The sequence below is a fragment of the Camelus dromedarius genome, chromosome 19, assembly GCF_036321535.1.
Source record: "Camelus dromedarius isolate mCamDro1 chromosome 19, mCamDro1.pat, whole genome shotgun sequence".
Classification (NCBI taxonomy): domain Eukaryota; kingdom Metazoa; phylum Chordata; class Mammalia; order Artiodactyla; family Camelidae; genus Camelus; species Camelus dromedarius.
In genome coordinates this window covers 38,235,852-38,249,977 of record NC_087454.1, presented here as the reverse complement: position 1 = coordinate 38,249,977, position 14,126 = coordinate 38,235,852, and positions in this window count along the sequence as shown.

Genomic DNA, 14,126 nt, shown 5'->3' with positions numbered 1-14,126 from the left:
TCGTCCCCATTTCTTATTTATAGAAAAAGACTTTAGTCTTCTGGGCCTTCTCTGAGTTGCAAAGAGCAGACTGAAGCAGTTATTAATTAGGGAAGTGAGGAAACCCGAAACAAAGGAAACACGGTGGCCTTGAAGATAACAGCGGGGCCAACTGGGAATTGAAATTCTTCATCCGTAACATAGGCTTTAAGTAAATAATAAAACGCATCATTCATGGCTTTTGTTCTCTCGTAGAAAGAAGCTAAGAGAGCACAAGACCCTGATTTACTGGTGTGCTTTGCAGGGACACATAGATCCATCACAATCGCCAATGACACCTGGACTCACAAGATGGTGCCCAGAGGTCTGCAAGGGAGATCTTAATCCAGAAGCTGAAATCACAAACTCCCCCCTCCCGTTGATCCTTTGTGCCTTTAAAAATCTTGTGTCCCAGCCAGGCGGCCAGTCAGCAAGATGGATCTGAGAGAAACCTAAGTCCCCCACCTTCTGGGTTGGTGACCTCTCGATCAATAAACCTTGCTCTGCTCCAAACTCTGATGTTTTGTTTTGCGTGGCCTCACTGTGCACTGTGCACTGTGCAGGTGGAGGCAGAGAGAATAGCAATAAAGGCTGCTATTTCAACATGGAGACCACTAGCCCCACTTCAACGTCTGTTCCACTTTCAGAACCCCTGCGATGCCCCCTTTGAAGCATGTTATTCTTTAGTCACTTAAGAAATTAACAAAGAGTTTTGAGCAAAATGAACTAAGGACTTGAGTTCCTATTAATGTTGATGGATAGTTTGGGCTAATTAACTTACTTCCTAGTATTTCACTCTCCATGTGTGAGATACAGGTACAAACAACTGTGAATGAAAAATCTTGCCAGACATATCAGTAAACAGAGGATGCTGCAGCCATCAAGCCATCAGCTGCTACCACCACCGTTGACAGCGAGTTGGGGGGAACTCAGGATGCAGACAAGCAGGCAGCCCCAGTGGTGCCCCCTGAGGGGACTCAGGCTGCAAAAGGACAGGGCACTGGCCCTGGATCACTAAAGTGCCTATCAAAGGAATGGTTCCAGTGAGCCCAGACCTTTGCACCTTCCCATACATGGAAAAGCGCTATATTCCTTAACTTTATATGTCTGGTTTTCTTTAATTAACAGTAATCTTTTGATGTTCCAACTACCTGGTCTTTGTTATAAAAATTCCTATATATTCTGGCTCACTCCCACCTCTTCAGAGCAGTCCCTCAGAGCGATCTGAGAGGCTGTCATCCCGGGCTTAAGTCCTCAGAAATGTCCACTGAATAAAACATAACTCAGCTTTTAGATTGTGCATTTTATTTCAGTCAACACAACAAATTTGGGAAAGGGCAAGTGTATTTTACAGCACTGACATATCCCTGGAATCCACTAAGGAAATTTCTAAGACAAATAATTAAATATACACAAAATCAGCTACTAGCCCACGTCAAAATATCTGAAAAGTTTGATCTATTTGTTTGGATTCCGTGAGGGAAAAGTTCACTCCCACCATCTGTTTTACTAAACAACAGAATAAAGTGTCCAAGGCAATAGCCCGCATCTGCAGGTCTTCACTATTTGATGGTTGCTGACTCCACTGAGGCTATAATTAAAGCATTGGACTCCCAGAAAAATGCGTCCTCCATGCACACACACGGGCACACACACAACATTTTCAGGATATCCGTGAGAATATAGAAATTGGACTTCCATTCAAAAGAAGTCAGAATCCCGTCTACTGAGCAGAAGACCCAGAATATGTCTTCCCCACTCCTCAATTCTCCATGTCAAGAAGCACCTGTTAGAGCAATACTACGAGACCCCTCACTCGCTCCTATATCCATCCTGAGCCCTGGGGGGAAACGTTAGTTCTTGGATTGTTTGGCGACATCCATTGCAACACGTTCCCTACTTGGGTGCGAGGGTTACCTTATCAAACTCTGCAGAAACTGAACAGTTATTTCCTGTTGCTGCATTTGCTCCCCAAGCCTCTGTGAGGCAAAAGTCCAGGATCTATGTACTTGGTCTACAAACTCATTTCTAATCTCAGATGCATTATGCCAGTGAATAACTTAGGAAGGGTAAGGGGGTGAGTGTGTTGGGGTAGACAGGATGCAGTAGAAGGCCACTTTGGTCATAGATCAAAGCCTTTTCTTTAAGCAGCTGTATCCATAATGCAGCTCCATCAGTTCCAAACTTAGAAAGTAGACAAAGGTGCTGTTTATCATCCTCCTATTACCTTAAAACCAAACATGTAAGTACTTCTACATGGCAGAATAAAAGGAAGAACATGAAGCAAATTATAACTAATTTTATGATTTGGTAAAATTTGTGAAACTCTTTTCTTTATAAGCTCAAGCCAACACATTCTGTTATACCCAAGAATTTTTTACAAATACTAATTGATTTTCTATCGATGGTACCCATTAAATCAAACACTTTAAAGCAAAAAGTTACTTTAAAGTTTATGTATTTCAAGTTTTTATTCACAGGTAAGTAAAATGAAAATATAAAAATAATAATGTATCACATGGATAGATAACTGCTAGTCCTAGACTTCAGATCTAATGCATCTCAGTTATATCCTTCCAATTGTCTTTAAAAAAAAATCCTTTCATTCTGTACAGAAGACAAAGTGGAGGAGAAACTCAAGTTGTGTAATTACGAGTCTTATTCAGCGGGGCCACTATAACAAAACACCACAAACTGTGTGGCTTACACAACAGACATTTATTTCTGACAGTTCTGGAGGCTGGAGAGTCCAAGATCAAGGTGCTGGCAGACTGGGTTCAAGGTGAGAACCTTCCCCCGCTCCTGGCTTTTACTGTAGACAGCTGCCTTCTCGTGGGCCTTTCTTGGAAGCTTGCGTGCTGAGAGAGGTTTGTAAGGGCTCTCATCCCCTCTTGGGGGCCACACACTGTTGACTCATCTAAACCTAAAGGCCTCAGCTCCTCAGAGCATCACATTGGGGGTTAAGGTCTCAACATATGAATGAAATTGGATGGGGACAGAAATATTCAGTCCATAAAAGTTACCACTTCCATTTTAGATTATATATTATAATCCTTCATTTACCCACACTCATATATATGCATGTGTATGTACGTACCTGTGAATCTATTCCTATATTCTGTCAACTGAAATAAATGCACAGCCTAAAAGCTGAGAATTGTTTCATTTGGTGGACATTTCTGAGGACTTAAGCCTGGGATGACAGCCTCTCAGATCGCTCTGAGGGGCTGCTCTAAAAAGGTAGGGGAGGGGCCAGGATACATAGGAGTTTTACAACAAAGACCAGGTAGTTGGAATATTAAAATGTCACTTGTTACCTAAAGAAAACCAGGCATCTCAAGTTAAAGAATTTAGTGCTCTTCTAGGTATGGGAGGAAGCAAACATTTGGGCTCATTGAATTCATTCCTTTGACAAGCACCTAGCCATCTAGGGCCACTGTCCTGTCCTTTCTTATTCTGAGTCCCCTCAGGGTGCACCACTGTGAGTGGCTGCAGAGGCCGGGCTGCAGGCTTGTCTTCATTGGGGGGTGGGGCAGCCGCTGATGACTTGATGGCTTCAGCGTTCTTTGTTTACTGATATGGTTTGCGGTATTTTTTATTCACAATTCACATACCTGTATATGCACATATATGTACATGTGTGTATATATACCCGTATATGCACCCACCTATATACATGTATATGTACTTGTGTGTGTATATATTCCGATATTCACACACATACATGCATGTACATATGTACATATATATGTTTACACACACAAAGACTCCTTTCACACCACGTTTATTCTTGGTGTGCTGTGACTAAGATTCTTACAGACATTGGAGAATAAACAATCAAATAATATTGCCTGCCACCTGTAGCAGTTTGGCAGATAGAAGAATAAAGTCCTAAACATCTGTCTTTGAATTCTTCTCTTTGTTTCCTTTTTGTACCTAGCCTTTAGGATTGACCATCTAAATAGATATTTTCGCTCTGCCTTCTGGGCATCACACTTAAATTGTTCAGTAAAATGAGTCGTCTGTGAACACCGCATCAGAATCACGTTCTAAAAGTGCCTCTGTTGTTCCTATTTTATTAACCCTCATGTGGCAGCTAGTTTACTTCCCGTACGTCTTCCGAAATCCTGGGGTTTTTTTGCACTTACTCATCTTTCAAGCCAGACAGTCATTTTATTACACTTGTGCTGTCAGTTTCAAGGTCTAAATTATGTGCAAAACTTGAATTGTTGGTGTTTACATTTAAATAGACATGCAAGGCTTTTTCAGTTTTTGAATATACTTAATCATATATTTCTTGGGGTTTTTTTTTTGTTGTTGTTGTTGTTGTTTTAATTCTAAATTAAATGTTAGCTGTCAGGAAGATCACCTGATTCCCTGAGTACACTGGGGGAGGCGCCGCGTTATTTTTCCCAAGTGTCGCTAGTGCATTTCCATTTGAAATTAATCACTTAGTACTAATTCACATAGATGCAAAATGGAAGAGAAAGTAATGTGATCGGTTCAGTGTTTTGACCAAAACAATAACCCATTTCTTCTCTAGTCAATCAAACTGCAATGGTAATCAAAGCATTCCATGAATTGATCAGACTTTCCAGCCTCTAGCTACTCAAAAATTCAGACTCACTTAGACCTTACCTTTGCCTGGAACAGATCAGTTAGTTCCTGCTGGTTTCCAGAATGTGGGAGAGCTGGCTAAATTAATCGGACTGTTTGGCATTCGGTTTGCCCTTTTTAGAAATAGTCAAAAATCGGTAATTAGGATATCCAGCTGAAAGGCGTCTTTTTCACTGCATAGAATAGTCTTTCACTTTTCAAATCTTCTAGTTAATTGTGCGATTTTTAATACCTCAATTTATTGAGCACAAAAAGGTTTAAATGAAAAAAATGTGTTTTGCAAACTCAAGAGTTGTTGCCGAAAGATCACGCCCGTCCCTGACGAGCCAAGTAACTCAGAGATCAGGTCTTGGAGCTCAGAAGGAAAGTGGCAGCTTTATTACTGTGCCGGGCAAAGGGGAATCACAGCAGGCCGGTGCCTTCACAGCTGTGAGCCCACCTTGGGGATGAGGTGGGGTGGTTACAGAGCCAGAGCTCAAACAATAAAGCATCGGTAACAGTCAACAGAATCCTTTTCTCATCAAAAGACTTAGGCATCATGATGCCTCCAGGCGACCAGTTCTAAGGAAGCCAGTTGTCGCCTTTTCGATCTCTTTATCTCATAAGCACTCAAGGCTCTGTCTTCTTGGTATTTAGGCTACTTTGTAAGGTTACTGTTCTGTGACCTTCTCCCTGGAGATCAGCTCAGAGACCAAGCATGATTATAGCTTCTGATACTGGATTGAAATAGAAACAGTAAGATCCATAGCTTCAGTTTTAACGATGGGCCTGGAACTGTGAGTAGCAACCACTCAGGCAGGTCAGTTGACCATTTTAAGGGCAAGCATAAGAATAAGCCATCTGTTAGCCTAAATGTGGCCATTTTATTGTTCCTCCTTCAGAGTGACCTTGTACGGTTTGGGCTGGTTGGTATTCGAGTACAGAATGCCCTGGAATGCTTCTGCTCTCTTTGTTCAAAGGACTATATAATCTTTTAGTATCAACCAAATTTAAAAATGAGAATGGGGAACAATGAAATCCTTTTCAAAGGACAGAGATTGAAGGTAAACATTCTTACCTATTTAAAGTGTTCCTGCTGGATCATAAAGTGAATGTTCTAAAATCTGTTCTTTTTTTCTAATATTCAGTGTCGTGGATTTTAGCTGCATCACCTGTGGCCCTGTGACTCAGCCATTTCTTTCCATCCCACACCACACCTCCCGATGTGGGTTCATTACTGTGAGCCATCATAGGCTGAAATCCACTGCTACAATCTTGCAATTTATTACCAGCCATTTAGAAGTTGCTGAAGATTAAAAATATTTATCTTAAAGTCTGAAAGTATATTTTCATCGTCCCCTTAACACAATCAAGATGGAAATCTTTGGACAGTGAAACTAAATGGCAATTTTTTTTTTTAACTTCTTTCTCCTAAAATTGATTTTACACTAAGACCACATCATCACACAACCCTTGCAGGCTTCCTAAAAGTGGTATGCTGTGATGTACAAGTGAAAAAGCTTTCCTGCTGAAATGCAAGACTTAAAACTAGAATTTGAATGGCATTAAAGAGTCAGTTTCCATGAGAAACACCAATCTGGGCTACTTTATAATTCTCCACCTTAGGTTTTCTTTTTCGTCTTTGAAGTGTGTTTACTTTTGGCACATGCCTTTTCCCAATGTATTCAATTTTCCTTAAAGGTCCAATATAGATTTTTGTCATAGGTTAATTTTGACTTAACAAATCTGCCTCTATGCTTTAACTAACTAGGTTGAAGACGATTGCCCAAGCCCATGTCTACGTTAATTTTGAAGTTACATTAAGTCATACATGCTTCAAAAGAGCTTCTTTGTAAATGAACATGTCTGGTGGCTGTTGGTCACTAGAGGACTTGCTTTATAATTTAATGAACTCCATTGCTTTTATTTAATGAATCCAAACGTTATATTTCCAGGTCAACGCTGGAATCCATTATCCAAATGCAGTGGTGGGTGTCTCCCATGCGTGATTCCTTCTTTGAAAGATGACCGGCAGGTGGGCTATAGAAATATGCTGCCATAAATGATCTGGGCTTGTAATTGGTTTTCAGAACTGGTTTCACTATTTTATCTTGTTTTGCTTCATACTTTGCAATGTATCAAATATATTATGTTTAACTTTCTTTTTGACAACTACACTTTTCTTTTTCTCTTTAGCTCACTTACCTTCTTTTTCCCTCATCGCTTTTCCTAGGTATCCTCCAAGGAAAAGAAAATGTTTTTATTGAGGCTAAAAAATGGATATCAGAAGGCATTTGGCTGCCAGCTAATTCCCACCCAGTAAAGAGTTTAGTAGCTCAAGTAACAAAATGTTATGTGTACTCAGGACAACTTCCGGTTAAATTCCAATGCCATTTTGACTTTTCCTTCTGTAATAGTTTACTCATCATCTCATGGCTCTCAGATTACCGGGAGAAAAGCATACAAGTTTATTTAATACAAATTTTATGTGACAAGGTGTTGCAGGCGAGAAGTTCTTGTCTTGTCGCCGAAAGAATTCAGAGACAAGACGCGGAGGTTAAGAAAACAAAGCAAGGACTTATTAAGGGATGGGTAGTACGCTTTCAAGGAAGGAGTGGGCAGACCCGGTGGGTGGCTGCCCCGAGGGTCCTTGGCAAGCTTGTTATATGAGTGCAAAAATGAATGGATATTCATTGGTGGGGAGGGGTCTGGGGTCATCTTTCCCGATCTCCATCCCAGCTCCACCTTCCCATGTGTGAAGAAGGGATTTTTCATCCTTATTTAGTCTTGATCGGGAAGTTGGATGAGGTCATAATGAACAAAAGGTTACATTCAGATGGGGGTACCATAAGCAAAAGGTTACATTTGGACAAAGGTCATAATGATCGAAAGGTTACATACAGATGGTGGGGATTCCTGTCCTGTCCTGCCTTTCTGCCTCCAGGACACTGACCAATCAGAAGGTGTAGTTTTTTAATGAGTCCAGAGGATCCTGTTTTTCTTGGCCTATCCAAGGACCCCCATTGTTCACTAGATGTATTGTTTTCTGCCATTTGCTCATGTGCCCCTTCTCTGCTCAAATCTAGCTACCTGCCTGCTCTAACAAAGAGAGCCTTCCTAAAGAAATAAAGACCCCGAGAAACAGACCCGCATATTTTATGTGGGCTTTGGTGAAGAATGGGCAGTCCCGTGGAGCTATGCTAGGTTAGGGAGTGGGGGATAACTGTAGTAAAATGAGGACTGTTGTTTGGTTTCTTCTTGACATCCCTTTTTTTTCAGGGATAAGGTTGCTCCTTTCCTCTGGGAACAGGGAGGGCGCCTCTCACATGAGGGTTTTAGGACCTGTTTCAGGGAAGGGCTGGGGGCAGGAAGGGGGGAGGTCAGTGTAGCCTTCCTGTTTCTGCTCTTTTCCCAAAATCCTTCAGCTTAAAAAAATGTCATATGCCAAGGTTCTGTATTTGGGGGTAGCATGTCCTGAACCTCATCACTGATGCCAGTCCAGGAAAGAGACTCCTTTCCTTGCATTGATCTCTTTTTAATCCCTGGGCATCCTTCCCAGAAGTCTATCCCTAGATGTCCTCTCAGATCTCATGGTCGTGGTCGGTTGACATGCTCGTTCTGTAACCCTGTTGGCTAGAGACACAGCATTGCCGTAACGGGCTATGACTTTGCCACATTCTCTTATTGTGATTTGGAAGGAGTACAACACAAGCCACACAACACCTGCAGAAAAAAAAAAAAAAAAAAAAAAGATTCTTTGTGCAAAACATACAAGGATATGTGGATAGGATGTGGCTGAGTGACTTCTCCACAGACTGTAAGCTCCCTGAAAGCAAATTCTATGCATCCCTTATTCAGTGCAGAATCTCAACAGCTTATGAATTTATAAATAATGCAGATACTACTATTGATAAGAATACAATGTCTAGTTCTTGAAAGGCAAAATAGGAGGCATACAACCCAATCTCAAAAGCACTGCAAGAGCAGAACACACAGTCTTTGTTACAATGGGACGAGATATCTGGAGATTCTGGGGCTTGATTTTAACGTCATCGACGACCTCCAGTTTGATGAATCTAATGGTCAGTTTTGAGTTATGTTACTTGAATGATGAGCAGGGTTTGACCTGTGGTCATTTCTTCCTCTGTATGTACGTTCTTCTTTGGACTGTCAGGGTATCACAATGTCTTGTTTTTTCCCTTTCACAGGCTACTCATTTCAAACTACTTTAATTGTCCTCCTGACTCACCTCTCAATCCTGAGTGCCCCAGGGCTCAGTCCTCACCCCTCCTTACTTTTCCAACTGCATTCATCCCCTTGATGGTCCTTCCTGTCTCTCAACTTGATGTATTATCCTATTTGCTAAAGAACATCCAAAATCCAAAAATTTGCTGATGTGTTTCTATAATTTTTCTTTCTTTCATTTCCTTTTTTTTTTTTTCTTTCTACTTCGTATTAGTTTTATTTGTTGCAGACCACGGTAGAAACAAATGAAACAAATTTGCTGCTGGGATGGCAGAATTACTCACAGCAATCTTGGAAGAAATATGCCCATTGGGAGAAATGACACAATTCGATTCAACAAATATCCATGTTGCTCCTATTCTGTGAATGACGCGGAGCTGAGAAGCCAAATGGGAACCAGTCTCACTCTCAGGATGCTTATCCCAGTGCCCACTGTGAGCACACCAACAGCTATAACCATGAACGCAGGCAGCGTAACCCTACCGCTGCTCCTTACCTAGAAACTTGTTCCCTGTCTCCTCTGCCTGAGAAAAAGCAAAACAAAACCAAAACAAACTACAAGAGCAATTTTTTTCCCTCAGAACTGCTTCCTCCCCTGCTCTTTAATTCCAAAAGCTTGAAGGAATTTCTCATACTTTCTCGGCTGACTCCTTCATCTCTTGACATCTGCATTAGATCAGCTCATGTGTGCTGAAGTCAACCCCGTAAGTGTGAATGGACACTAGCCCCTTCCTTGGGCAGCCTGCCTGATGCATTGGTGCTGAACCCACTCTTCCTTCTCAAATGCCATCACTCTGTTCTCTGTTCTCTCTTCTTTGTTCATTGCTCATCTCTTAACAACAAAATGGGAAGATCTTGGCTTGACGTAAATGTATTTGAAAGACTTTTATTTGACACAAGCCATACTAAGAGTCAGCAGTATGAAATATTCATGAAAAACCCAAAGCAAGTAGTAGTTTCTAGGGACTCTTGATACAGAAAAAATGGGGCACACAGGAAAGAATTCAAAAGCAAGCCATTGTTGAGTAAAAGCAGATTTATTCAGAGACATGCACACACCATAGACTGAACTGGAGCCATCTCAGAAGGCAGGAGAAAGGCCACAAGGTGCAGGGTTGGCTGTTTAAAGCAAAAGTAGATACACGCTCCATAGATAGAGTACAGGCTGTCTCCAAAGGCAAGGGAGTGAGAGGCCGTGAGGTGCGGGGTTGTTAGTTTTTATGGGTTGTGTAGCTTCATACACTAACAAGTGGGAGGATTGTTCCAATTACTTTGGGGAAAAGGCTGAGATTCCCAGGAACTGGGCCATTGCCCAATTTTTTATTTTTATGGTCAGCCTTGAAAGTGTCATGGCACCTGGGGAAGTGCCATTTACCATATGAACATATTACAGTAGCATATAATGAAGCTCAATGTCTACTCGAAGTCAAATCTCCCACCATCTTGGGCCTTAAGGCCTATTGGGAGTTGAGTCTCCTGCCATCTTGATGTTGATGGCTGTGTCCTGCCCTTAATGTCTGTGCCCTGCCCCCCTTCCCTTCTGAAGCCAAAACCAAAGCATTTGGTTGACTTACAAGTTCCATGTTAAAGAGTTATGAACCAATTGAACGATGTGCCCAAGAAGGCAACTAAGTCAGACATCAAGGGGGCCTGTAAAGTGAGTCACACAATGAGCAGTCGACGATACAGGTTATATTTAGACAAAGAAGGGAACATAATTACTGCCTTTAAACATCTGAAGGCCATGTGTGGTGGTGAGACAGGAGGAGAGTGGACAAGGCACAACCATTAAAAGAATGATGCAGCCATTAGCACCAAGATGCTGGAGGACTTGACTCGAAGTGGACCTTGAGCTTCAATAGATGCTCATTGAAATACAACAGCTGTTAACTGGTCCTCCTGCAGGTGCCAGGACAGGTTGAAGGCTGGTCATAGAAGGTCAAAGGGTGAAAGATGGGAATCCCAGCCCCGTCCCCAAAATAGTCAGAATAACCCTCCCACCTGTTAGCATATGAAGTTCTGAGCCCCAAAAAAACTAACAGCCCCCACACCTCATGGCCTTCCTCCTACCTTTTAACACAGCCTGCACTCTGTCTATGGAGTACGTATCTTTCTGAATAAATCTACCTCTTCTCAACTGTAGCTCGCTCTTGAATTCCTTCTTGTGATGAGCCAAGGACCCACCCTTGGTGGGGTGCCTTCTAGGGACTCAGCTGAGACCTGGGGCTCAGCCATCCTCTCACCCCATGTCTTTCTGTATCAGTGGTGGGATTGTGACAGGTGGGCAGAAATCTCTCTTTAGAAGAGATCCAAAAGGCTTCCTAATAATTTGGACTAGATTAAAAGCCTCTTCTAATATGGAAATGCTACAATTACTAAAGCAAAATCAAACAAGAGTTTAATAGAAAGCATGCATGGGAAAGACTCAGGAAAGCTATGTAGCTCACCACAGTGGCCGAAGCCCTCCAGTTAAACGCCTTAAATATCATCTTTAGCTAAAGACAGAAGAGGGTTTGTGGGGTCGTGGTTTGGGATTTCAAAGAGAAAGAAGGTAATTCACATGAAGATGGAAAAGCAAATGTTTGGTAAACAAACGTTTGCTGAGCCAGGCAGAGACACTGGAACGCAGAGAGGAATTTTAACAAACAGACTTTGCTAGGTTCCTCCCTGTTCGTCCTCACCTGTGCTCTATGGTGGTGCTCCCTTCCTGGAATAGGTCCTCTATCTGTGGTGTTTAGACAGGTACAGGGAGGGAAGGAAAAAGACTTCCTGAATCTTTGCAGCCTTGATTGTTTTTAGGTCAAAATAACCTATATGAGAAAGAGATATTTTGGGGTGGCAAATTTTGCTCCCCTACAACATACATATCCATACATAGATGGATGAGAGTATGTGTGTATATATATGCATGTGCACATGATGGGCTTGCATATGTATATTCATCATACATGAATTTTACACACTTTCATATATAAATTCATATAGGTGTCAACTGAAAACATGCACACCTAAAAATTGAGAATTATGATTTACTGATTTATTCAGTGGACATACTGAGTACTCAAGCCCAGGAGACATCCTCTCAGATAGCTCTGAGGGACCATTCTGAAGAGGCTAGGGCGGAGGCAGGATACACAGAAGTTTTTGCAAAAACCAGGTAGTCAGAACATCAAAAGATTACTATTAATGAAAGAAAACCAGACATCTCAAGTTAGCAAATTTAGCACTTTTCTACGCATGGAAAGATACAAGAGTCTGGGCTCACTGAAATCACTCCTTTGCTATTTGCCTTAGCTATCCTGGACCAGTATCCTGTTCATTTCCAACCTGAGTCCCCTCAGGGGGCACCACTGGGGGCGGCTGCAGTGGTTGATGGCTTGATGGACACAGCATCCTACGTTGACTGATATGGTAGGTGACACTCTTTGTCTACATATGTAAATACATATATGATATGTATACTTAAGCTCGCCAATGAAAGAGTACAATTCCAGTTGGTACATAGTTTCTCTTGACCTCTTCTTACACTCAGGTCCTCTTACTTGATACAATTCTGAGTTTAAAGTTAATTTTGAATAAAAACTTACTGCATTTAATTGATTTTTGTTTCAAGTATCTTATAGCATGAAAAATACTATCCATGGCTTTTGCTTTTAGAATAATTTTAAATGTTTACTGCCTGTGGTGTGCAGAGGGAAGTTGGGGTGTTAAGGTCAGAGACTGCATTCAAGGCTATTAATAGAGCAGTCTTAATGAATCAGATACAGCCTGTAATCCATGAAATAATAGATTATCATGGAATAAGTGAGTTAACTACTAATTAAAAAGTGAGCAACAATAATTTAGGGAAATGTAATTTCATGGTAACTATTATTCCTGCCAAGAAGCGTTCTCATCTTTAAGGAAACAAATGATTGTCATTAACTCGGTGTAGGTGTCTATTATACGTTGTTACCATCAAATGATGTATGTTGGGAATACGAGGTTATCTTTTATGGACAGATCTTTTTGCTTCTATTAAGATACAGTTCAATTTAGAAATGACAAATTGTCAATATTGTGCTTCAAGGTCATGGTTCAATTTAAACATTCATTAAGTTTTGTTTATGTTTCCAACGTAGATGTGAATGTTCACCACCAAGCTACAAAATTAATAAGAACAATTGATGGTGGATGCTAGACACACACCATTAAAATGAGAGTTGGGCTGAATCATTCCAAGCAAAATAAAGTGCAGCCAGTAGAGCTAAGGTAAGATTCTAGAATGGAAACAGTAGAATTCTCATAGCTCTTCTTAGACTCATCTTTCTCTCCTGTCCCAGAGACTGATGCTGGGTTGAAAGTTCCCCGAAGGCAGAGATGAAGTGGTTTGAATATTTAAATGTCACCCAGCACCCAATACATTACTTAAGACAGAGCATAGGGTGGATGAATCACTAATCTTATTTCCAAAGGTGCAGGTGGAATGTATTTTATATTTTCCCTGATAATAAGATACTCTTATTTTTTAAGCCCATATCCACAAAGTATGTGAAAATATATAAAAATTACACAGTAAAAATGAACAGCGAGACTTCCCAGCATTCGTGAGGTATGCCATGAACCTCTTGTGGCTCCAGAAAATCCTGCAAGAAGGTCTCAGGGTCTTTTCCCACGAGAGGATGTGAAGACTGTTCCTGTTCAATGTTCTTATTCTCCAGGCCACTGGAGAACGGCACGTGGAATTTCAGAGACTGGGATAAAATCCATGGGGTCTTTCTTCCCAGATATTTCACCTGATAATCAAGCATTTAGAATTCATGGAACCGCTGTTGAAAGCCCTTTGAGTCAGGGAGGCAGATACTGAGCTTTCCCACAAACTGCGATGTAATCAGTATCATGTGTTTTGAGAACAATAATACATTTTCTTTATCACATCTGACAATGAAGAATTTTGCTCCTTTTGCTATTTTTTTTTAAGTTGGATAAAAGCTTCTGTTACCCCCAAAAAGGGGAGGGAAAATAAGACCCCAGTTCTTGTCATAACCGAAAGATAAGAATTCAGAAGGAGACAAAAGCTTTGTGTCGTGAAAGAGTTTAAAGGGGATAGTACACCTCCAAGGGTGGGAGGTGTGCTGCTCCAAGGGCAGGTAGCAGTGGCCTTTGTTGGGTCCCCTCTCTTATACCCTCGCTTACAGGTGGTCTCTTGATTGACTGTGGACTCTTCCCCCTGGAGTGCTAAGGCATGCTCGTCCCCTTTTGCGCATGTCTTTACCCACGATGCACAC